General features: G+C 44.8%; 1 long non-coding RNA gene across 1 annotated transcript in view; it reads left to right on the forward strand.

The window, feature by feature from the left end:
- The window catches only part of LOC109283969 (uncharacterized), a 282,985-nt gene that overhangs the window by 160,008 nt on the left and 98,209 nt on the right, over window positions 1–24,768 (forward strand). The window lies entirely within an intron of this gene.

Genomic DNA, 24,768 nt, shown 5'->3' on the forward strand with positions numbered 1-24,768 from the left:
TCTGCTGGCTAGATGAGCATATGGGTTGGTCCACAGGCCACATTTAACTCTGTAGGCCAGGATCGGGCCCAGGGTCCTGTGCTACCTCTGCATTCTGGGCTCAGGCCTTGGGACCCCACCCTGCCCCACCTGTGCTCATGTGCTGGGATTGGGCTCCAGAGGCCCCACACCCCTTCTGCCTGGTGCTGCATGTGGGGATCAGGCTCAGGAGCCCCTCACTGCTCCTACCTGGCCCCACGCACCAGCATTGGATCTTGTGCTGCCTTGTGCACTCAGTATAGTGCACAGGGTCACCCACAGACCCATATCATGCCTTACAAGCTGGATGACATGGTGCCAGGGGCCTTAACATGGTGCTGGGGGCCGGATCTGAGCTGCGGGGTACGGGTTGACTACCCCTCCCTCAGATGAATAGAATCTCCTGCCTTCCACTTCTTCAAATGACCATGTGTTGGCCTCATTTACTTCCTCATCAAAAACTCCAAGATTCCTGAGAGGCCATAAATGTTTGCATTTCATAATGCTTAATGGGTGAGAATCATCTTTATTATAGCCCAGAGGAAAATGTGGTTTTTAAGGCTTGTTGCTAAAAGGAAGAAAATGGGTATGCTATTAGCCCCCACAAAATACTCCTGGCTAGTTTGGGAAGGGAATCACAGACTAAAATAGCTCCTGAAGAGGCAGGGTGGGGAACAGTGCAGCTAGCTGTGCTTTTAGCCAACCCATTTACTAGCTAGGGCAAGGCAGAAAGCTGGTTGGTTTGCCCCCAGAGGACTCACCACAGGTGGGAATGTAAGTGTGGTTAGTAGAATGCACAAAGATCCAGAGGGATTTATTATTTTATAAAAGTTGGTTTATCCTTCACACTTCTGAGGTGCAATACATGCCTACAGTAAGTGAAAATAGGCTCTTGTTTAACACTGTCTTCAAGAGAGAGGTTTTTTATTTAATACTAGTACAGCTGGTCCCTCAACAATTTTCAAACACATCAACACTAGTGGATTTCAGATTGAACTGCCCTGTACCTAGTCTGATATTGATGGAACTGCATAGTGACTTCTTGCAGACCAGACATGACATTTCACAGCAGCCACGAAAGACAGTCTGGAAGGTCACAGTAAAGATGGTTTTTGAAGACAGGGATTGGCAATGAAAAACAGTTTTCTTTACTCAACTTTAACACAAAGCCTCTTTTGATGTTGTTAATGTCACGCACTTTTAAGGGGCTATTGCAAAGTTATCATGTGCGACATAAAATGTTACAGTTATTAAGGGCCCAGTTCTTCCCCCCCCAGAATAGCACTGAGAAGCCCTTTTCCCTGCATTTAATCAAAATGGGCTCCTATAGTCATGCAGGGATCCGGCTTCAATGTGCTGGAAATGAAGTGCCTCAGAGAAGACTCAATTAAGCAGGTCTGCTGGAGTATGGAAATAAATGTGCTCCAGCAGACTCTGGCATCACATGAATCCAGCATTCCTGTGCTGAAAAAAGGTGGTGGGGCACTTTGAACTAAAGTTCGTTCACAGCACCCCATTGCCATTTTTCAGCACTGATACACATGACTCTCGGGTACTTTTAATTAGCATGGCTTGCTAATTAAAGTGCCCCCCTTCTCCTCCCAGAGCACATGTAAAAATGTCCAGTGAAACTAAAGGGACTGATTGTAGAGTAACTGCTTGCTAGTATAAATGAAGGTGGTGGAATTGTGTCCTTAATTACTAGAATTACTATATTGTTTTATTTTATACATGATAACTTTACAATTGTAAATCAAAGGATGCATGACATCAATCCAAATGCCCTCGTAATGCGTTTTGACTCTACTCTAGTGGATTCATTAGGAATTCTTAAGGCTGTATTTGAGAATGCCAGCCTGACAGAATGGGACAACAAATATTCCCAGAAGAGCTATTCACCCCCATCCCCCTCTCCCATCCCTGCAACTGAAAATGTTCCATTAAAGCTGAGTCACTCAAATTCTGAGTCAAGTGATTCAAGGGAGTTTGCTTCAGATTTGGTTTATTTGGGCATATATTAAGGGAGAAAATAAAAATGGTTCAATCCCAATGGCTGCTGCTCCATGCTTCTTTTAAAGAGAAATTTCAGAGTACAGTGGAAGACAGGAAATAAATTAATTCTGAAAAGATAAGCTATTTATGGATTTGTCTGGGAATAAGTGAAAATAAAGTGCTGGAAAATAATCAGAAAAAGATACCACAAAGAATGATAGGCCCTATAGTTCCACCCAGTCTCACCCCTAGCCTGTCTTCTTTCCCACTACAGATCTCAGTCTCTACAGAGGAGCTTCTGTGAAGTCAGACAGAGTGACCTAACATTTCTCTACCCCACCATTTCTAGGACTCATCAGTTATTTGTTCTGGCATTTAAATCAAGAGGACCATTTGGTTCTGGTTTTGCTGCTGTAAATGACTGCTAACTCAACCTGGAATTCCCTTTCAGACATTATAGCCTAAGTCCACCTGACACACTAAAAAAATAAAAAAAATGTGCTGTTTGTTGTGGTGATGTAGGGAGGTAAGAGTAAGTGGTATTGCCACACAAAAATTCTAGACCAATGCTGATCATGACCCATGCAGCAGACAGCACAGGATTTATTCTATGCTCTGATGTTTCACTCTGTGAAAGTCCTACTGCATAAAATACTGAGATTCTTGCCACCCAATCTGTAAAGTAAGGATAATAAAAAATGGTGTTTGCTCATTCAAGATTAGACTTTAATTTTATGGCACATCAGCCTTTTTTCTTTCTCTGAGTAAATCACCCTAATTATTAACTTTGTAAATGAAGCTCTAAATAAGCTATTTAAGTTTTTTGCCTATTAGACGGGACAACAGATTAGAAATCCAATGCCACCTGGGGTTGGAATGCGTTAGATTTCCATGCTAATGCCTTATGCATGTTTTATGCCATAGATTAGCAGTTAATGTGGTCATTGATCATTTTATGTCATATATGCTACAAAGCCTATGTCTGTTTGGGAAGGCCTGGTCCTTTAGCTGGTTTTGGAACTTGTCCTGAAATCAGAATTCAGAATCCAATCCTAGTTTTTTATGTGGTTAAGGAGGTTAGGTTTTATTTTATAGTGAATAAGGTACATTTTTTAACTTCTTGGGCATTCTGAATATTGGCCAATAAACAACGAAGCTTGATATATCATATTAAATATTGAAAATGTGGAAAATTAGACCAAAGTCAGCTTGTTGTGTTTTATTTATTTACAGTAGTTTTTCAAAGCACGTACCTGAGTCTCTAGGCACTTATGCCTACATTAAGAAAATAAAAATGGAGAGATAAATACCCACATTAGTAAGATTACTTTTTTTGCTCCCAAAACCAAATTTGGAAGGAATCCCATGTGTCTTTTTAGACAACAAAGAACTCTACTCTGACTATCCTATGTTGTTCAAACAACCAATTTTGGCAGAACTCAGACAAATAAAGTAACCTGCTACCATACCCTGAAACTCAACAAACCCATATTTTCTCAGACTGAGGGTTGGGAAAGCTGAGTTATGACATAAAGGAGCCCTGCCATTTGAGGTCACCAGCTGCAGTAAGAAGTTAAAATTGTAAGCCTTAGGCAGAAGTTGTGCGTTCAATGTTTAGTGACCTTTCCCTAAGACTAAAAAGCCTTTCTGATGATGTGATAAGGTGACTGACTTCTTGGTATGTTTAATTTAAAGCACACAGCAGCATATTAAAACTGCGGTGCTAGTGCAAATGTCTAAGGAATACATTATTTGGGTTTGCTGCTCGTTCTGATAGCATTGTATATGTGTAAATAGGTACTGGTGATACTTAAAAAAAAACAACAATTACCATAGATAAGAAAATAAGATTTTTATTTAAAGAATATTATATGCCATAGTCAACATTCTTTATAGTAATTATGAAGACTAATGCAGATATTGTGGCAACCACATCTCTTTATCTTGGAAAATTTGGCAGGTTTGCTGTTTATTGCTACTACTGTATATACTTATTCATTTCACTTCAAGATATAGAAATGATATCTGTTCCACAAAATGTAAAAAAAAAAAAAAAAAAATGTGGTACCTGGATAGGGCCACTCCAAGCTCCTTCCCCTGCATACTGGATGCAGCACCTTTGGCAGCCATTTCGGCTGCGATGCCCACCCTGTCCAGGACATGAACCACATACAGTCAGAGTTCCAGACCACACAGAGTGATCATGCATGCAATGCAGTTCTGGACTGGCCAGAGTAGGTGCTGAATGTGGCATGTAGGGATGGGGGGAGGGGAGGGGAGGGGAGGGCAGATGCGTGGGTCCTTCACATGCTGGATCTAGCACCTGCTCTGGTTGGCTTGGGACTCTTTAAAACATGGTGCCTACCCCAGACTGGCTGGAGGAGGTGCTACATGTGACTTGCATATAGCTGGAAGTGCTTTGCGTGACATGCATGTGGCTGCAGTGGGCTCTGTGGGCACTGGATCAGTCATGTTGGGAGGGTGCGTGGTCTGTGGGCCCAAACTGGCCTGCAGGGTTGGCCCTGCATCATTCATCTGGGCAGTGGGCCATTTCCATCTGTCTGGCAGGACCAGGCTCCAGGGACAGTTGTGACACCCGCTGGTGATCGCATGGCTCCTGCCCCACTCCAGCTTCTCAGGATACCCTCTTGTCTTCTACACCTTAATGAAATTGTTTTTATTGTAGAAGGCAGGGTACCCCTCAGGATCCCTGAATGAGGCCTACCCTGCTTTGGCCAGGGGGTCCCTTTTTAGACCCACCTGACCCCAGTCCTATTCTTCAAGCTTTAAGTGAGACTGCTTGACTCCATCAGTACCTCCAGGCATCAGTCACCTTCAGGGCTATTCTTGGCCTCCTCCTGCTCCTACAGCCATGCCTATGCCTTGCAGATGTTATTTAGACAATGTCTGGGACCTTCCTGTTGGGGCTTCTGCACTCTTGGCTTTAGCCTACTATTACTCTGGCTGCTGGCCTCCAGCTGTGGTCCACTTGTTCTGGCCTGGCTTTCTCAGCCTCGGCTCTCTCCTTATGTCTGTTTCTGGGGGCCTGGCCCCGTCTTCCATGGTTTCTGGGCCTCCTTGGCCCTGGCTTCACCCTTTCTGGGCTCTGGGGTCCCAGACCCAAGCAAGGCTTCTCTTTTCTTTCTCTCACCCCTGGGGTCCCTTACTTGGGCAAGGCTACTTGTGCACCCCTCAGCCCCCTGGGTCCCCACCCAGGCCAGGCATTTCTGGTTCTGCTCAGTCCTCTTTTGGTCCCTGACCCTTGAAGAGCTGTGTGGGGTGCCTCTCAGGCACCCCTTTGGCCTCCGTGTCATCCCCTTTAGCCACAACCTGGTCCTTCAGTTTCAACTTTAACACAATACAAATACAACTCACTGCTTACAACAATCTCCCCCAACTCTGGGTTGATGCCTTTCTGCAAGCCCTACTTCCCTTTGGGATCTCACCTCCCAGCTCTCATGTGGATGTGCAGGGTGTTTGCCAGGCTTCTTTCTGCAGCCCCTTTTCCCTGGGAGATTTGCTTTGTGTAGTACGTAGGGACAGACTGTTCCCCCTTGCTCTGAGTGTAGGCTTGTGTACCCTGGGGCACTGCCCGTAGCAGTCAGGTGACTTGAATTAAACACAGGGGATTCTTGTTGGGATTAGTGGTCAGCCTGCTCCTTCCTGCTGCAGCTCCACCCAGCTGCTAGCCACCTCTACCCTCAGTCTGCCTGGAATCTGCCCCCCACAGCCAGCTTGTTGCAATACAGTTGGCTCCAGCTCAGCTGCCTGCTGCAATGTTTTCCTTAAACTAACTGGAGCCTCCAGCTCTCTGTAAGTGTCAGTCATCCAGCCCATAAAGCCAGGTAAGTGTGGCATAACTAAATTAGAGAGTATGTGGACACTTACATTTCATGGACTTTTGTTCAGAAAATATTATTTGCATTATACATAGATTTCTTACTAATGGAACAGTACTACTCCTGGTCCAATATGCCTTGTGCTGCACATTATTTTCCCTTGGTTAAATTTACTGTGAAGAAAACATATTATTTTGCACCTGAGTTTAAAAAAGTACAAATTGTTTAAACTATCACTCTTTATATAGCATCCCCCTTTGGAATAAATTGAGAAAAGATTGGGATAGTAGATTCAGTAGGTCTTAACATAACAAGATAGAGTAGCCAAATATACATATGTTTGGAGTGAAAAGCAAAGATCAGTACATATATGGCAGAATAAGGGAGAAACCATGTTGACTGGGAAAGGTGGGAAAATACATTAACAAAGGGTCTGAAAGTTTCCACATATTCAGTTGCAAAAAAGGGACACCTTTCTGCAGGGGACATGTAATGTGCAACAGTGACTGTTAGCATTTGCCTTTGTAAATGTGTCTGTGTGAGAGTGAAGAACATTTATTTTTTTATATGTTCCATGCTTCTCTTTTTGTGAATTTCTGCATAGCTGACATTTCAGATGCCAGCCGAGAAATTCAACTTAATTATTTGCCTGATCCAAATCCCTCTGAAATCAACATGTGACTTCCCATAGTTTTTTCCCCGTGGGTGGTAAATCAAGCTGTCTGCAGATCAAAAACATGTAAAATCACAAGCGTTCACTTTTTTTTTTGTTTCAAAGATGCTTACAAAGTATATGAATTCATTGTTTTATTTGAGAATGTACATTTTGGCCCTGAAATGTTTAGCCAGTTCAAATAAGTGCACAAAAGAAGACTTTATTTTTTTGTAACAAACCTAAGAAAATAATAAAATGAATTTTTATGCGTTTCCCGTTGGTTTGCTTTCTTCTAATGTAGCCATATTTACTCATGCTACTCCTTTGGGAAGTAAATGTAGCTATCTTTGGTTATTAAAAAAAACCTACACAACTGGAGCAGGATTAACTCTTAAAACATGCAGGTGTGAAGTAACCTAGCTTGGAAAGACAGAAAGATTCTTCTAAGATAACAGGAAGTAGACCTAAGGACAATTCTTTCTCACTATAGCAACCAGAGCAGGTCAGCAAGAACTCAGTTGTTCTTGCCAGTGATGTTAGATAAGATTTAATATGTGGTTTGTGCTACTGAGTGGGTGGCAACCATCAATCCTCCTGGATCATGGTGTATGCATGAGGGCCATCCAGACCTTCGATGCATATGCCTGGGCAGGAATTTTTGGAGGAGTGGAGGCTGCTAAGACCTTCCATCCTCCCTTTAGGCCACTGAGACAGAATCCAAAGACCAGATTGACTCCTGGGGGACTCCTGGCTTGTGCTAGTAAAGTGGGTAATAATAAAGTGAAGTTGCTGGTCAACATGTCTGGCATCTCCCAGTGCCTGACAACGCTGGTAGTGAAGCTTTCTGCTATAGTGATTTGCTCATCTTCTCTGTGCTTTGGGGTGGGGTCTAGTGCAACACAGTAAGCACAATAGTCATCAGAAGTCACACAAGGTGGTAGAAAACAAAGCATCTGACCTGTTTCAGAGGCAATGGGAGCAGGAACTGGGGACTTGATGCCAGGATACAAAACATTATAAAACCATGTATTATTCAGGACAGAGAATGGCTCCACGCCTATGGTAATAAGTTCAGCAATTAACTGATTAACTTCTAATGTTACACAGAGAGGTCTATTCTAGGCCATCATCTTCTTTTCAAGCATCTGACTAATAGTTTGCTGCTCTATTGGAGAAAGTACTCGCATGTGATGTCTTTGACAGAGCCGTCACCTTTCAAATTCTTCTTGTCAGAGGGTTATGATCCTTTTGCTTGTCTTGCCTGTTGTATTTCTGCATCTGCCCTAGTAATATCTATAAAAAGAAAACTATGCTTCAGCTAAAATTCCATTCCCCTCTCAGAAATCTCCCTTAGAAAGGCTGGATAAACACTGTCTTCATAGAGATGATTTGACTTAATTTCCTTTTTGTTTCCCTTATGCTCACTCACTACCAGCAAAATACACAAGACCATGGACATTCCTTGGTCTGTCTTTAATATACAACCAGTCTCATACAGACGAGATGGAGGAGAGTGAGCTAATTTTTCCCATTCTAAGTCATAAGGGATTTCCCTCATGTTAGACAGTTTTACCTGTCAGGCATCATCCTGCACTTTTTCTTTCTCTGTGCTCACCCCACAACAGTTCTTGCATTGAGACTATAACTTCTGAACCATGAAACTGGAATGGGGACTACATTTCCCATTATCACTGGAGCCTCCTGTGCTGTTTTTAAAGCCTGAATTTTTCACAAATTTTCTTTCCTGTAAAATTTACCAATCTCCCTGTTTTCTCCTTTTTTAATTCCTCTCATTCCAAATAATCAGCACACCAATGCCTCTGCCAGTCACATGCCCTCATTTGGTTCCTTGCTTCCTTTTTCTTCTTAAAAAGGGCTTTCTTTAGGGATCATTAGCACTGGTCAGACGGCTTGATAGGGAAAATACCAGTTAACTAGTGAACAGTTCCTCTTATTTTCCATAGCAATTTATACCCTGTGCTGATCTATGATTTGGTTACTTAGATTTACTTGTAACCTGACCTAGCTCATCAGGCCAGTCCTATCACATTACCTGAAATTGCTTATCCCACTGCTGAACCTTTGAAGGTTGAGAGAAAGGTGGAGCTGTCATGCTAGAAACTGCAGCAATGCTTGCGATTCCTGTTAACATCTGCTTCAGCCTTAGTACTCTGGCTGTTATCAAAGCTTGGCCCCTTTTACTTTTTGCTTTGGTTTCCACTAAACTTGTTTGATAAGGATACCGTGCTGGGGGTAGTTTAGTTTCTTTGTGTACACTCCTTATTACAATGAGTAACAGCCTCTGTTTCATACTTCATTGGGTGCACACTGAGAACAGGAGAGGTTGTGGTTGGGCTGTTCCATTGTTTTTGACTTTGTCATCAAACCTTATAGGATTGTTCCAGCAGACACAAATTAGAGTTGCTCTGTGCTTGCCATAGTCAATAACCTCCTGGTTTACAGAGGTATTATATCATCCCTTCTTAGAAGAGCTCTGGTATATGTAAAATAATCCATCTCTCTGTTTCCTGCATGAGGTATTGGTTGCTTTTTGGTAGCCTTGTAAAAAGTAGGATATCCTTCCTTTATTGTCCCATAAATTGTGGTATCAGTTGCACAGGTTCCAGGATTAATCCCGAACCACTTCAGTTTTATACAACAAAGTGTAATTTCAATGTGATCACTTGATACTAAAGCAGTAAAAATGTGTATTTATTTATTTACTAACAATTCTAACATGTGGCTACACAGACCACAAAGAAAGGTCACCTTTTCCCATCTAGGCTATCCTCCTGAAGCTGATGAGGTAGGAGTAGTCCAAGATCAGATGCATTTTGACAACAAAATACTGCAAATATAAATAAGTTTGAGTTTGAAGTACAAATTCGGTGTAGAACCTTCTTTATTTTCAAAATGGGTTAATGGAAAATGTCATGTGGATATCAATTACGCTGTGGCCAACAGTCAAATAAATATTAATTGGAAGATAAAATAATAGATTTATCTTGTGTGAACTTGAAGTCTTATATGATTTCTTTTCTTTTATGAATTATTGAAATCTTGGTGTACTAAATCAGGGGTACCTAGCCTGTGGTATTGGTGCCACAAGTGGCACAGGCAGCCTCTGTGTATGGCATATGGAAGATTGGGGAAGAGACAGGTAGCACAGTGGCAGATAAGACAGAGAGCAGAAAACAGAGCTGCATCTTGGCCAGTAAGAACAGAGCAGCAAGCAGCAAAGCAGATTGGGTAGGGGAAAAGGATTGGAGTCGCTAGTGGAGGTATAGGGCTAATTTGTGCCATGCTTGCCAAAGTTGGCCACTGTTGTATTAAATTATTTTTATCTGTATAATGGTATTGTTTATATATGAAGTATTTATTTTAGTGCCTCAAATGAATTTACTAAATTTATTAAATATAGACTCTAACATAGGTGGTTAAAGTTAAAATTAATTTATTCTTGTTTGTTTTTGTCATGTAATATTACATGAATTGTTCTATTCTTCATTGTTGTTAGGTTAAGAAAAAAAATGAATCACCATATTTTCTTGTGTACCCCACACCCCCAAATAAGATACACACCTTTTTTTTTGGAAGGCAGAATGGGGGGCAGAGGGCGGGAATGGTTCCAGTTATGGCTGAATGCTTACTACAGAGGATTCTGACTGCAGTGCCTGTAGCTGTGTTGGAGGCGGGGAGTGGGGATGTAACACTAGCTCTGATTCTGAAGGATGAACGCTTCCACCTCCTTCCCTAAGGCTGATAGAGGGAGAAACCCAGAAATCATCTTGCAGCAATGTCTCCATGCTTGTTTCTATTCCACTGAAGAAGAATTATCATCCCCACTAAAGACACGCACCCCAATTTTGGGGGGCTGATTTTTGGGAAAACAGCATGCATGGTGTGGGAGTAAATATGGTATTATAACCTAGAGAGCAGAATGGTCTTTTAATGGGCCAGATCAGCTCCCAGTGGTGTCACAGAAATGTGCGCTGATTTCACTAGGATCAGAATTTAGATTGGAATCAGAGCTAGGCCATCAGCAGGACTGTTAAACAGGACTCATTTTTTCGTGGTGAACAGGAACTCATGATATGAATACTTGCATTCCTTTCAGTGAAATGACTTGTATGGAAGTTACAAATCAACTTGAGCAAAGATGATTCAATATGCTCCTCAGAGAGCACCAACTACAGCAGAGAGAGTTCACCAAGCTTCAAACTCCAATATGGTCCTCAAGGATCTAAGCTTAAGTGAGGCTCAGAGGATCTTCCTCCACCTTCTTGCTTGCTCATTGGTCATTTAATTTTGAATTCTTTGCAGTGCCACAGGTTCAGTAAGAGCAATAGAGGTTGTACCCACCCAAAATACCCCAGTGGTTAGGGTAGTCCCTTGGGAGATATGGTTTTGAATCATCTTGGGCTGGACCATCTTATTGAAACCAGGTGTCTGATTCCTCCTGGGCAAATGCTTTAACCAATAGGCTGCTGTTGCCATCACCAGTACCATTATTTTAAAAGAAAACAGTGAGCTCAGCTCTACTTAGGTTTTTCAAAGAACCTTTATAGGTATGTGTGGATCCTTCAGTGGATGTGAGGTGTCTCCCTGCGTGCGTTCCTCACTCAGGTGTTAAGCTCTGGAGAAATGGATGGGGTTCAGACACATTCCCATGCTTAGTGCTTCCAGTAGGCAGCTCCCCATAATGAGTGTACTGTTTTATGGATCACTTTGCTGTACAGACAACATCTCCCCATGCCCCGTGCAGGGAAATTGGATGCCTGACTGGATTTTGGATTGGTGCTTAAAAGTTGGATGTTGCTACTTCTAACTTGCAGGTACCTACATGCCTTATTGGACCTACACTAAACTATACCTCTCTGCTCAAGGCAGGGTCTGAAGACTGCAAGGCTAACATAAAAGGGCTTTCCCTGTATTATCGCCACCAGTGGAAAAAAGTTGGAGTATAAAGAGGGTCTGGATCTGCCTGCAGTAGGACCTCCTGGAGTCCCACACAGTGTCAGCCCTCCACAGTGTTTCTTTAATTTCCCCTGTCCTTCAAGAGCATGATTCCACTCAGATTTACTGTCTACACAAACTTTGGTCTCTGAGGCAGAAAGAGGCACAGTGTCTTGGCTAATACTGCTTTAAATGGCATTGCTTTTTTTTACATTTATCTGCTTGAATAAACAGCCTCCCTCCCAGAATTATAGCAGGAAGTGGGTATTCCCTCCTCTTGCCTATTTCATGGATCCTGGGTCTCACTGAGTTGCACTCACAGGAGCTCCTCTGGGATCTGAGGTGTGGGAGGGGAATAGTATTATGGAGGTAGCCCTCTTCCATTCTATCTCATACAATGAGATTTGCTCCATTAGTTTCTTAGCCAGCATGAAACTTATAAGTAGCTTATGTATAGCCCAACTTGAAGGGGTAGTGAGATCTTGTTTCAAGCCAGCTGAATTAGTACTGTTGCCATGGTTGTCTGCCATTATATTGAAGATATTTGACTTTTGAATTACCGCAGTACAACAGTCTTATTCAGGTGTAGAAAACCCAAACTAACAAGGTTTGCTGGTTGTGGAGCAGTGTAATTCGGTATTCAATTTGTTAGTTCACTGAGCAGTAGCAGCAAATTGGACCAAAAAGAGAAGGCAAGAAAAGGAGATAGGTCAGTACGTATTACCCCACTGCTGTGATTTCACATTGGACAATATGTTCCCTAGCACATTCCCTGTGAAGGAAAAGAAAAGTTAGTTCAGTTTCTAAGTATCAGTGTATGACTAGGGAAGCCAACACAGGATAATATATTCAAGATCATAATAAGGATAAAGAAAGCTTAGGGAAAGCTCTACATTATCCATTATTATATAACAAATTCGTTGTGTTGCATTCATAGAAAAGTCAAGCTACAACAAGCACTGAGATTTGATAAGCGTTCTGAAATAATCTTGTTTTCATGCATTCCAAAATGGCAGAGATAAGCAGATCTCAAAGAGCCATTTGGTTGTCTGGCTGAACGAAAAACAGATTAAACTAAATATGCAATTTATTTACGTCAGTTTGGGCTGCAGGCAGCGTTGTTATATATTCAAAATAGGATAACAGAACTGAACACAGTATTCAAAGAGAGGACTTATCATTGCCCATAATAATGGCATTGTAGTAATTTCTGTATCTTTCACTAACTGTCTTAACTATGCCTTTCACATGCTTTTTGGCTGAATCAGGGCACTAAAGAGATATCTTAGAGTTGACTACAACACTGAGATAGGTGGTGGCTAGTAGTAGGGTTGAACCCTACCACTAATATTTCTCTTTCCTTTCTTTTAAGTAAATTCCCTTTGTGGCAGATGATTGTTGTTATCTTTGTCTTCAGCCACATATTGGAGATAGCAAAAGAGCTTGGGTTTGGGGGAAAGAGAGAAAGCTGGAAGTTTCAAATTCTCACTACAGTGCACCATGGGGCATATCTAGACAAGCGCACATGTGCCTCTTGTAGTGTCTCAAACCTCTTTGAGATGCTGCAAGGGGCATGTGCAGGAACAGAAAAACATTTCCCATGCTGCAAATTTGCAGCACAGGGCAATATTAGACCTCTGAATATCCACTGGTCTAAAACAAAAACAAAAAAAACCCACGCTGCAAAACTGCAGGGGAAGGCACACTCCCAGACCATGCCCTGAGATGATCAGAGGCTCCACAGAGACACTCTGATAGCCAACCAAAGCATCTCTATGGCTGGCCATTGCCCCAGTGCTGAAGCACGCTGCCTGCCTGTGCAGGGCAAGCAGTGGTATAGGCTGCAGTGGCTGCGACCTGGGTTCTGTGCCAAGTAAGTGGGGCGTGGAGGGGGCAGGAGAAGGGGGGAGGGAACCATGGGGGAGACCCCTGGCTGGCCCCAGCCCATGCTCACTCCCCTGATCATCCCCTGCCCATCCCCATCCCCTGCTCGCTCCCTCAGCCCCACAATTGCTGCCCAACCTGCTCCCAGCTCCCTGCTGGCTGCCCCACCCAGCCCCAGCCTCTGGGCACTGAAAAACAAAAACAAACCAAACAAAAAAAAAGCCCTGCTTTCACTGGTTGTAGCAGCAGCTGTTGGGGCCACTGGGAACTCATGGCAAAGCCCTCCATGTGGTGCAGAGTTGGGGGAGGGGCAGCGGGGACTAGCCCCGGCCACCTGGCACCTGCGCTGTCGCTGCTCCATGGTGCAGGTGCAGTGCGACTCCCTGCACTGTTTGGGAGCTGGGGCCACTTGAGCTGAGCCCTGCCAGGCTGCAGGTGATAGCTAGAGCTGCCCCAGATCACAGACAGTGTGCAGTGCCCTGCTGAGCCACGTTGCACCTGCATGATGGGGCAGTGGCAGCGTGGGTGCCAGGCACCTGGGGCCAGTCCCTGCTGCCCCCCCCACCCCCCTGCTCCGCACTGTGTGAGGGGGCTCTGCCATGAGTCTTCAGTGGTCCCAATGGCTGCTGCTACAGCCACTGAGTGCGGGGCTTTTTTTTTTTTTGAATACTGGGAGGCTGGGGCCAGGTGGGGCAATGATGGAGTGGAGGGGAGTTAGAGACAAGCCCCTGGGAGGAGGGGGATGCAGCCGAGTCCTTGGAGACAAGCTGGAGATGTTCCCTTGCTTGTCTCCAGCCCCCTGCTCATTCTCCTGCTTATCTCCAGCCTTGGGATTTATTTTATTATGATGATGGAGGCACTGCTAGGCTTCCAAATTGCTTTAAAATTGTAAATATATCAATAAAACATTGCCCAACTGATTTGATCTCTCTCTCTCTCTCTCTCTCTCTCTCTCTCTCTCTCTCTCTCTCTCTATATATATATATATATATATATATATATATATATATACACATGGATTTGGGGGGTATTTTAAAGAGTGGCTTCAGGATTTTTTTATGAGGGATTTTGCAGTTTTTAAATAGGGACTACCAGAATTCCTGCTAGTGAGCCAAGTGGGAGGACCCAGGCAGAGAAGCATTCTCAGAGCTGGCACCTGGGACCCAGCTGGAGGTGGATGATCTCCTGGCCACCTGGGACCAGGAGGACATGCTTTCACAGTTCAAAGAAGGCCACCACCCTGAGAACATCTTCTAGGAGATAGCTGCCCAGATAGCCAGGCAGTGGAACTGCCTCACAAAACCCAACTGTGTAGCCACATCCCACTGACAGCTGGCCCAGAGGTGCAGATGCCTCTAGTGACCATGCAGTCCCCTTCTGGGTATTGCAGGCATGTAGCCTTGGTGCCACATGCTGTCACAGGCTGTGGCATCCACTGCCAGATGGGTAAAGGGTGCAGGTAACTCTTAAGGCTGTTTCAGCAGTCCAGCTGGCACAAGGGGTAATGTCCCCAGGTACCAATTGTGTGGGCTCCAGAAGCTCCTGTTTATTTGTAACATTCATACCATGGGCCCTAAGGTCCACTTGCTTAACTAGTAACCTTGTGTGGGGCTAATGAATGAGTGGTACAACTAAATTCTTGGGACAACTAATAACCCCCACCCCACCTCCCCCCAGGATAGGAATGCTGTATGGGTCAAAAGGTCAAAACATGAAAATAAGTGGGCCTGAGGAGGACACCAAGCAGAGTCCCTCAGGCCACACCCACCAGTCCTCAAAGGCATCCAAGGAGCTGGTGGGCATCGCCCAGTGGTGCTCTGCCCAGAAACGTGCACGGACAAGTGACAGAAAAGCAGCCTCACAGTCCCCAGGCACCTTCCCAGCCAGAGCCTCCTTTCTGGTCATGTACAGGGCCCAGTTGGCCAGGGCCAGGAGAAGGTTGACCAAGAGATCCCTGGACTTGGTGGGTTCATGGACGGGGTGCCCAAAAATAAAAAGGTGGAGGGTGAAGTTCAACCAGAACCTCAGGAGGAAGTTCTGGAGCTGGAGGTGGAGGAGCTGCAGTCTGGTGCACTCGAGGGTCATGTACCCCAGGGTCTCCCTCTGCCCTCAGAAGGGGCAGGAGACCAGGGTGTATGTGGTGGACTTCACAGACACACCTGTGGCAATGGCTCCATGGAGGAGCCACCAGCTGAGGTCCCTAGTGGCTCATGGGATGAGGGTGGAGTACAGACTTAGCCACTGGGGTGTCCCAGCCATGCCTTCACCTAGCAGGTTGTGCCACTTAGTGTCTGGGTGGGATGTAAGGACAGCATGATGGAGTGTGTGGCACATGAGTGTATAAAGGTGGTGGCAATGGACAGTGAAAAAGTGGACCAATCTGGTGTCCTCCAGGAGGCTTAGGTGGTGGAGCGGGAAGTGCTGCAAGGCTGGGGGAGGCACTGGCCCCATGCCAAACTCTGGTGGGCTGGAGGACACGGGTGGGGGAGGGGGGGCTGCCACCACACAGAACCTGGTTGACAAGGGCAAAGGCGTCAGGAAGTAGGACAGATCTCACCTCCTGGACCAAACAGCAGGTCGCTCATGTCATGGGTAGACCCATGCACCGGGTGAGCGCAATGGGGTCCACCCACTCGTGCCTGTCATAGTCCAGGAGGTCTCTGATATGGGTGACACCAGCCAGAATCAACCTGTATCACAACCAGAATGCCTCTGCTATCAGCACCTCCAGCTGGGGGTTCCAGAGGAGGGGTTCGATGAACAGGTCGGCGTCCTGGGTGAGTGTTGCAGGGGACATGGAGGTGGAGACCAGCCTCTAGGCCCAGAGGAGGTCCTGGTAGAACTCTGGCAGCCCTCACAGGTCCTGCAGGGAGAAGACCTGCAGGCCGAGGAGCTGCCAGTCATATCAGAGCCCTCGGAAGTGGCAGAGGAAGGTGCATCCCAGGTGGCCCCTAGCCACGTGGGTACCAACACCATACAGCAGTTGTTTAAGGGCCTGAAGGTGGAATGTCAGGACCTGGATGTGGAGGCAAACCAGGCCCTGGCTGCCTTCCCACACTGACAGGACCAGCTACACCACTGGCTCCCAGAGCATCAACCCCACCACACGCCTCCACAGAAGGAAGAGGAAGGGCTCCAGGGTCAAGGCATATAGCTGGCTTGACAGCAGGCAGCCTTGGCACACCCCTCTACTGAATGTGATGGGCTCCATCAGGGTCCAGCTGAGCTTAACCAAACACTCTGCAGAGGCTTATAGCACCTGGAGAGCTCGCATGAAACCGGACCTGAAGCCAAAAGCCCGCAACATGCCTATGAGGTACCTGTGATCCACTCTGTCAATGCCTTCTCCTGGTCCAGGGGCTCAGGAGGCACCTTAGGCACCATCTGAACCCCCCAGTCTGCTAAGACCTCAGACTCTGGTGATTGGGAGAGCTCTGCAGCGCTTTGGGACAGGGGTGGGGGTAAGGATGGGGATCCTTCACAAGATGGTAGGGTAGAGCTGGACCCCCGGGGGGGGGGGTCCACATGGGGTTCCCAACACGATCAGCCTGTTGATCCTCCACCAGGAGCTCCTGAGAGCAAGTAGCCATGAGCTACTTTCCAGGGAAGTTTTTATACTGCTGGGGCCAGCACAGGTGCTGGCCCCAGCCTCTAGCTCCCCCTGACTGCAGATCTGGGAGGAGCCAGGCAGGGTTATTTGCCCCATGGCACAATTTGCCCCACAGCAAAGTGCATGTCCAGGCATGTGCGCTGAGGCAAAAAGCGCTGGCTCCAATTTGTACTGCTTCTTTTTGAGCTGGTGCAAGAGCATGTGCCTGCATGTGTGGATTCGCCCATGGAGTGCAGCCAGAGGAGAAGGGTGAAGATGCAGCCAAAAGAAACTGAACCGTTAGGGAAGTTTCCTCTCTCTCCATGGATAGTATTGAGCTGAGCCAACAAGGAAAGAGGGGGAAGTACAACCTAGTGACAGGAATGAAAGGGGATGGTGGGGAACTAGGGCTCAGAGTAAAGGGGGGATTGCCAGGTCATTTTCAGGAGGCACTTAGGAAGAAGTAGGGAGTTAGCACAAGTGGTCTCAGGAAGCAGGAATGATTTTGGCAGTGTGAATGGAACCAGGTCCAGTTCAGTTCTGTTGCATTTTGTTTTAACTGATAGACTGTATTTGGGAGGGCAAGTGATATTGGTGGGGGAGAAAATTGGTGGAATATTTGCTTTGGGAAGAGATGCAAGTGTGTGATATTTGATTGCCAGTTCCAAGCACAGACTCCCTGCTTATTCTGCATAACAGCCACCTTGACTGAAGACCATTTTTTTGAGATAGTACAAATTTAAAAACCATGAATGTGCACTGGTAGTGAAACTGTTCTGCACACTGGGCCAAATTCTGTTTTCTGTTAAACCTGCTAGCTCCAGGATGTTTGCCTGGATCTAGCTGATGGAAGAATCTGGGTTAATCCTTTTCAGTCTTGACTAAGTGGAATTTGTATTTTCAACAAATATTTCCACCTGTCTTTTAACTCTTTGACCATTTGCTCAGATTTATAAAAAAATTGCTGAACACTACTGGGCCAAAGTAATTGACTGAACTGAGAGGAATTACACCAGGGATGTATTTGGCCCCACAGTTCTTAGTTCAAGTGATCCATCAGCTTAACCTTCTATCTTTCAAGAACTTTTCCTCAGATATAACATCACTGAGCGAGGATTTAGAGCCAGTTTCTACAAATCATTTTGACTGGTTACTTGCTAAGGTAGGGAAAGCTTGACAGCTCTGACGAAATACTTCTGTGGAGAAAATGCATTGGGGGAATGCAGCTGAAACCATCCTTCCAAATGGAATCAATGTTTGTCAGAGGCCTTAACCCTTTTTGCTAATCCTTTTCTCATTGCCAGCATACATTAAAAAACAACAGATCTGCACAGCAGTCAAAAGCAAAACAAAAAACCTAGCAAGAAGCTGGCATCAAAACAATATGAGGGTGTTAACAGTTATCTTATGTCAAGAACAGTACATATTCAAACTGGAGAAATAAGGTACAACTCTAAAACACATTTTCATTGGTGGCTTCAATGCTTCTCTGCTACCCCAATGCCAAATTATGCTTTATAACTTGCATAATTGTGCAAAATTTTTGCCTTTATTGTGTAATAACTTGTGTTATGCAGAGTAAGTTGACTTAACTGAGGTCCCAGAAAATGCCCTTTGATAGTGCCATTTGGAGTGGCATAGCCTGATCTACAGGAAGGTGAAGATCTGTATTCCCTAGTAAGAGCATCATTTCATGTGGCAGACTGACTAGTCCTGTTTGAACTCCAAATTACATTAAATTGTCTAAACTCAGTAAAATGTTCAAGAAATTCACAAAGCTTTTGTGTAACCAGAATGATCATATTTGGATATTTGTTTTTGCCATAAATTGGGGGGCAGGGGAGTCAAAATGTCAAAACTTTTCATCTTAGCAAAAGTTTGCAAAATTTTCATTTTGGAAATGTTGGAATGGTTAATTTTGACATTCTTGATTTAAAGTTTTTACTTCCTTGAATTTAAATCTTTCATTTTGGGTAGCCATAGTGCTTTGAAGAAGGGCTGGTTTTGAGTAGAGCTGGTTGAAAGAATACTAGTGAAACAGGAAGCATTTCTCTCTCTGTGACAGGAAAAAATATCTTGGGCTAACCCACTGAAATACTAATTTCTACATAATGGAATGCTGCCTCATGTTGGGACTCTGGTCAGTCACAAAATTTCCTGTTAAACTTTTTTCAGTAGTTAGTTTAGAACGGCTGTGTATTTGTAAAATGTCCATTTATTTGAGAAATCTATTTGAAGATAGAAAGCACAAAACTGCACTGGAGGCAAGAACGGTCTGAAGAATGTATTTGCAATTTTAACCATTTTCACATGAAAATGAGCCTTGGAATCTTCTTATTCATTCTGTTATTCTTCCCCCCCCCCGCTTGCCCTCCATCAAAAACTGTCTTCTTTTTTTCCCCCTCAGCAAATGATATTGTTTGTATAACATACTTGGTGATTTTTTTATTTTTTTTTTTTTCAGAAATGAGCCCATTTTCAGGTATCTAATGGAAAAAAGGACACACTTTATGTGAAACATTTTGTTACAAATATTTTGTATGCCTTTAATCTTGGTGTTATTACAAGGAGATCTAAATAATGTCTATAAATCAGGGTGACCAGCATATTAGAAAGCCATAGGCTGTGAGCTGTTTGAAATGCTGAAGTGCTGTATTCTTTATTGACTTGCTGTGTACATTGCAAAGGTGGCATGCTTTGGAGGGATATAATCAAATTGGCCTGGATTCATACCCTTTTCAACTGTCTCCACAAGTGACTGTACACGCACGCTCATTTTCCATCATTTTCTCAGCATTCTGTTTGTATCTGGCTGTGCTTTTTGCTTTGGTGAACTGTGACAACACTGCTTCACAGTTCTATCCAAAGTCTGAAGAAAAATACAAAATAAAAGTACTGGTAAATGAATTTTTTCTGATATGTCACCAAATCTCCTCTGACAGCTAGGGGGAAGAAAAGAGAGTCATAGAATGAACTGAAGTGACAGAACAGGAGACAAGACAGAAAACACATAAGTTCAGCAAGTTTATTTAATTTTTTTTCCTGCTCTTGTCTCCCTGGTTTCATTTGTAAAATCCCTGCTATTGTGCCTCTGATACACATGGAGTAGAATGTCCCAGGCACTGAAAAACTCTTAACAGCCTCCAGTGCCCCAATGAGAGACAATTGTAATTCCACTTTGCTCTGAGATGTCAGCCAGAAACACATAGAAACTTTCAGGGACAGGTTGGTGTGTGATGGTTAGTGAAAATGGAAAGCATGGCACAGAATGAATAGAGAGTCCCAGCATGCAGTGCCAGCAGGCAGCTCCTGGCTACATTCCCTTTTGCTGGGATAAAAGGTTTCCTCTTGGAGCTCAGCAGTTCTAAATATTTCATGCATCTACTGTAACAAAGTTTCAGCGGGAGAGTTGTCTCAAAGACGTTTGTCATGCTCTGTATTTGTTAATCCATACTATTCTCTACCTCTCCATCTCTGAAATTGGGAAATCCCATATTGTCTGACAAACTGATATTAGAGACAGTTCAGAGGTCACTGCTACTCAAATTAAAGGGCACTGCTTTGAGAGAGGTTCAGATACAAGGCAATAGGCAGAGAGTTTTATTCTCTAAACTGCCTATGAGGTAGTAATTTCATTTTTCTTTAATGGTTATCACAGAAGTAGTTTTTAAATGTGTCCCCATGTGCTCCTTCAGTACTCTATGCATATAAGAAGCAGAATAGATTTGTGGTTAAAACATTTGATCGGGACTAGGAAGAGCTGGTTTTGGTTTTTAGAACAATATGATCTTGACCTTTTTTGAAAGTCTCTAGATGTGAATGAAATATAAATAATAATAATTCAACTACATTTGGGCCACTTTGATTACACCACTGTGCCCCCTCCTGTACAACTATTTCAACTTTTGAGTGTTGTTCAGAAGTGGGACAGACAGGGCTTGGTGCAGCGTCAGTTGAAGAAGGTATACATCACAAGATGAGTCTACTAGCGCCTGAGTGTAATAGGTCTTATCCATGCTCCCAATTATTCAAGTTTCTTTACCACATTACTATTTACCTTACTGTATCACTTTGTAGGTCCCCTGGCCAAAATTTTAGCTGTCTTCAGCAATGTAGCACTCCTGATGCCAAGCATTATAATGCATGGCATCAGGAGTGCTACATTGCTGAAAACAATTGGCATTTGTAGCCAGGAATGGTAATATCCAAGGCTAAGTACAGTACACACATGTACCATACACACAGCCATATCCACACACCCATGCACCATACACCCCACACCCATCATACAGCCCCCCACACACCACACACACACCACAATATGCAAAACTAAGAATTTATTTTTGAGTTATTGTGCAATCACCTCCATATACACTATGCAAACTCAAATCATGACAAAACTATTTTTTGTAATATAATTTAAACATGTTATAGTAGGTGTTTGACTTTTAGTGTATGATTTGTGTTTTTTCTGGTTCAAGAAGCCTGAGGCAGAAGCACTCTTAAGTTCCAGCCCCTAACAACTATAAAACCTTCACAGAGATATAAGGGGTGTATTGTGAGTATATTTGCTACCTGCAAATGCAAGTAGCAAATTTACTTCTGATTACTTACTGCACAGTAGCGCTTGTGTAGACGCGTGACTGGAGCAAATCTGCTCGTAGTCAGCCAGCCAGTAGGGAGTGGGAGCTTGCTGCCTGGCCACAGGAGCTGCCTGCTGCTGGGGCAGGCTCCACCACTAGAGCACAGACTGGGAGTATGTCCCCCTGCTCTAGCAGCAGGGAGCTCCCAGCCCCCCCCACTCTGAGATCATGATTAGGGTGTGGAGGCTGGGAGATCCTTATCTCTCAGCACCAGCTCTGTGACTAAGGTGGTGCTAGGAGATAAGGATCTCCCAGCCCTCTGTTCCCCTATCTCAGAGTGGAGGCTGGGAACTCCCTGCTGGTAGGGGCTGGGGAGCCTGTTCCCTGCCCAGCTCCATAATCATGGGTTGGGGCAGGGGGCTGGGACCTGCCCCTCCCTGCAGCTCTTTCCAAGTTCCCTGGCCCTGATTGAGGAGGCAGGGCCAGCAGCTCCCTGCCACCAGGGAGGGGAACATTGTCCTTGCACTAGCAGAAGGCTCCCCGCCCCTGGCCAGGGAGCAGTGTCCTAGCCCTGGCCAGGAGATAGCTGTCTCCCTGGCTGGTGCTCCCTGCAAGCCCATGGGCTAGCCTAGAGCTCACCCTGGTGTTGGCAGGGGCCCACTGCAGGGACCCAGGAGGCAGGAGTAGTTTGCTGCCATTAGCAGGAAATCTGCTTCCACTTCGCCTGCCCGGGAGTGTTTACTCACAAATAGTCTTTATTTATACGTGAAAGTGATTTTTGAATGAACTAGGCAAGTCCAGAGAGTTTTTGGTTTAGAGGTGAGAACTAACCTAAGTCTCAGGCAAACACAGACTTGATTTGAACAAGATGCTGTTTGTATCAGGACATAACAAAATACTTCTGAGAGTAAACAGTGGCATAGGTAGAGGGAGAAAATTTTTTTGTGGGGGAGGTGAGCGCATGCATGTGCACTGCCCCAGGCAGGAAAGTCTGTGGGGGAAGGAGTAGTAGGAGGGGAAAGGGCCATGGGGGATGTGAAGGGGGTGGGAGCAAGTGGGGCTAGGGATTGGGAGGGAGCAGAGCCAATCCAGGATTGAGATTGGGGCGGGGCCTGCTGCGCCCATGTGGCCACCCCTTCCCCCATGCCCGGGGTCTTCATCTGGCACTGGCACCCCCGTGCCAACAAATCCACAGCCCCCCAGTCCCACACCAGCTCTGGCTGCCTTCCTGCACCAGTCCTGGGCCTGGCCCTGCACCACCTGTGGGGACCCGGCGCCAGAAGCCTGAGTGGGGCCAACTTTGGCTGTGCCGCTGGGCTAGATGGGACGGAGCCCCTGGGAACCCCGTGCTCACTCCACCCCAAGTCAGGACAGGGCACACGATGAAGCTGCAGTTCATTTGGCAGGCGCAGGGAGAGGGTGGTGACTTCTGCCACTGTATGCATCCTGAGAGGCATGGGGGGTGCATGGCCCTGGATCTGCATGGGGCAGGACAGGCTGCTGATCCAAGCTGGGGCTGGAGCATTAATTTAGTACCTCACATTGGAAGTATTAAATTTAATGCACATTAAAAAAGTTCATTAATGCAATCGTAGACGCACCTACTGTGTCTCAGATAGTTTTATTTTTAATCGGGGGTTGCTCTAGGAAAGTAACACTACATTGAGGCTAGCAAGATCATTGGTTATTACTATTCATATAGCCAGAAAAAGAAGAACTGAAAAATGGTAACTAATAAAACAAACAATGTGGAAGCTTGACAAAAAAAAAACTAGCTGCCTTATGTATGTATCTATGGGATTCCCAGCAATATACCTCAAATTCTGAGTCAGTCTGAACCAGCTTTCCATCAAGCGCATATGGTTCCAAACCATTACTTGAGTGACCAGGATTATTAGAAATTGGCTTTTAGACATGAGAACAGAGAAACACTCTCTGCTGCTTTATGGGCTTTTGAGTACATCTAAGGTTTCTGGAGCTTCATGTCTGTTTGCTGGACTCACGGGTTTCTGGTCCTGCATGCTGTATTGAGCACAGGCAGTATAAGTGCGCTCATGATCTGCATTTTACACATGCATTCAGTTCCCCCAAACAAGTTGGAAAGTAGTAATGCTACATATTAGTATCCATAGGTGGCTGATGCACATTTTGGGCATATTCAAGTATATTTTTTACTTCCATTAGGGAACTTACCCACTGCCAGAAATCAGTGCAGATGAATCAGTACTTAAGACAGGTTAACTGTGAGCAGAAGCAATATAGCAGCAGACCCACATTCAGCATTTACTTATCTGTCCCATGACAATATGCAATAAAAGACATTCTACAATAAGCAATAGATCATTCTGTGGGTGGATCTATGCTACCTGCAGAGAGGATGTGGGTGGGCCAGGGGACAAAAGCTTCACCGATGCTTGTCAGCAACAGCCTGACCAAGGCTAGAGCATAACCCTGGGTGGGGTGGAGGAGGGGTGCTACAAAGCTTTATGGGTTGCCAGTGGAATGCAACCTACTACATCACTGAAGTTTGATGCTACATCCATTTAGGTTGATCTTAGAGCGGGATCCACCATTTTTACAGCACTCTCTTTGCCCTGACTGCTTGTTCAGTTATGGCTGTAGAGCATTTTCTGTGTTCCTACTTCAAATAAGTGTAATTTCTGTACCTGACCCAACAGCCTAGGAGCCCCATAGTTAGAAGTTGATGCAGTGCATCCTAAAGGTATATCCATATTTTCACTTAATGAATGGATTGGATAACACATTTATCTCTGCCTGCTCATTAACTAGTTCAGTCGGTGGAAAGTAGCCTAACTACCGTGCAGAACAAAGGTTAAGAATGACTTGCCTTGTGGTTCAAAAGAGCAATACTGTATATGCTGTGTTCACAGGAACAATGTACAATCAGGCATGAAGGAGATCAACAATAACATTTACTTGAATGGGTAGAAAAAAAGATGGATGGGGTGTGAATGGAGATGGATGGGACTGAGAGTGAAGAGGAAAGAGTTGAAGATATAGGGCTCAGTCTGGCTTCCAATTTGTTTACAGCAGAGAGGAGATAGAAACACATGAATAAAAGATAAAATACATATGAAACTTAATCTCAAACCTTTAGGCAAAATATTTATTGTGTAGCATTCAAACTATCTCTTTATCTAATTATCCATAATCAAACAGAATCTTATTTTTTGTTTAGGGCAATCAGTATTATTGCCCCTAGAGAGTTATCCACCCCACTTCACTTAAACA

Source organism: Alligator mississippiensis, chromosome 3, assembly GCF_030867095.1.
Source record: "Alligator mississippiensis isolate rAllMis1 chromosome 3, rAllMis1, whole genome shotgun sequence".
NCBI lineage: Eukaryota > Metazoa > Chordata > Crocodylia > Alligatoridae > Alligator > Alligator mississippiensis.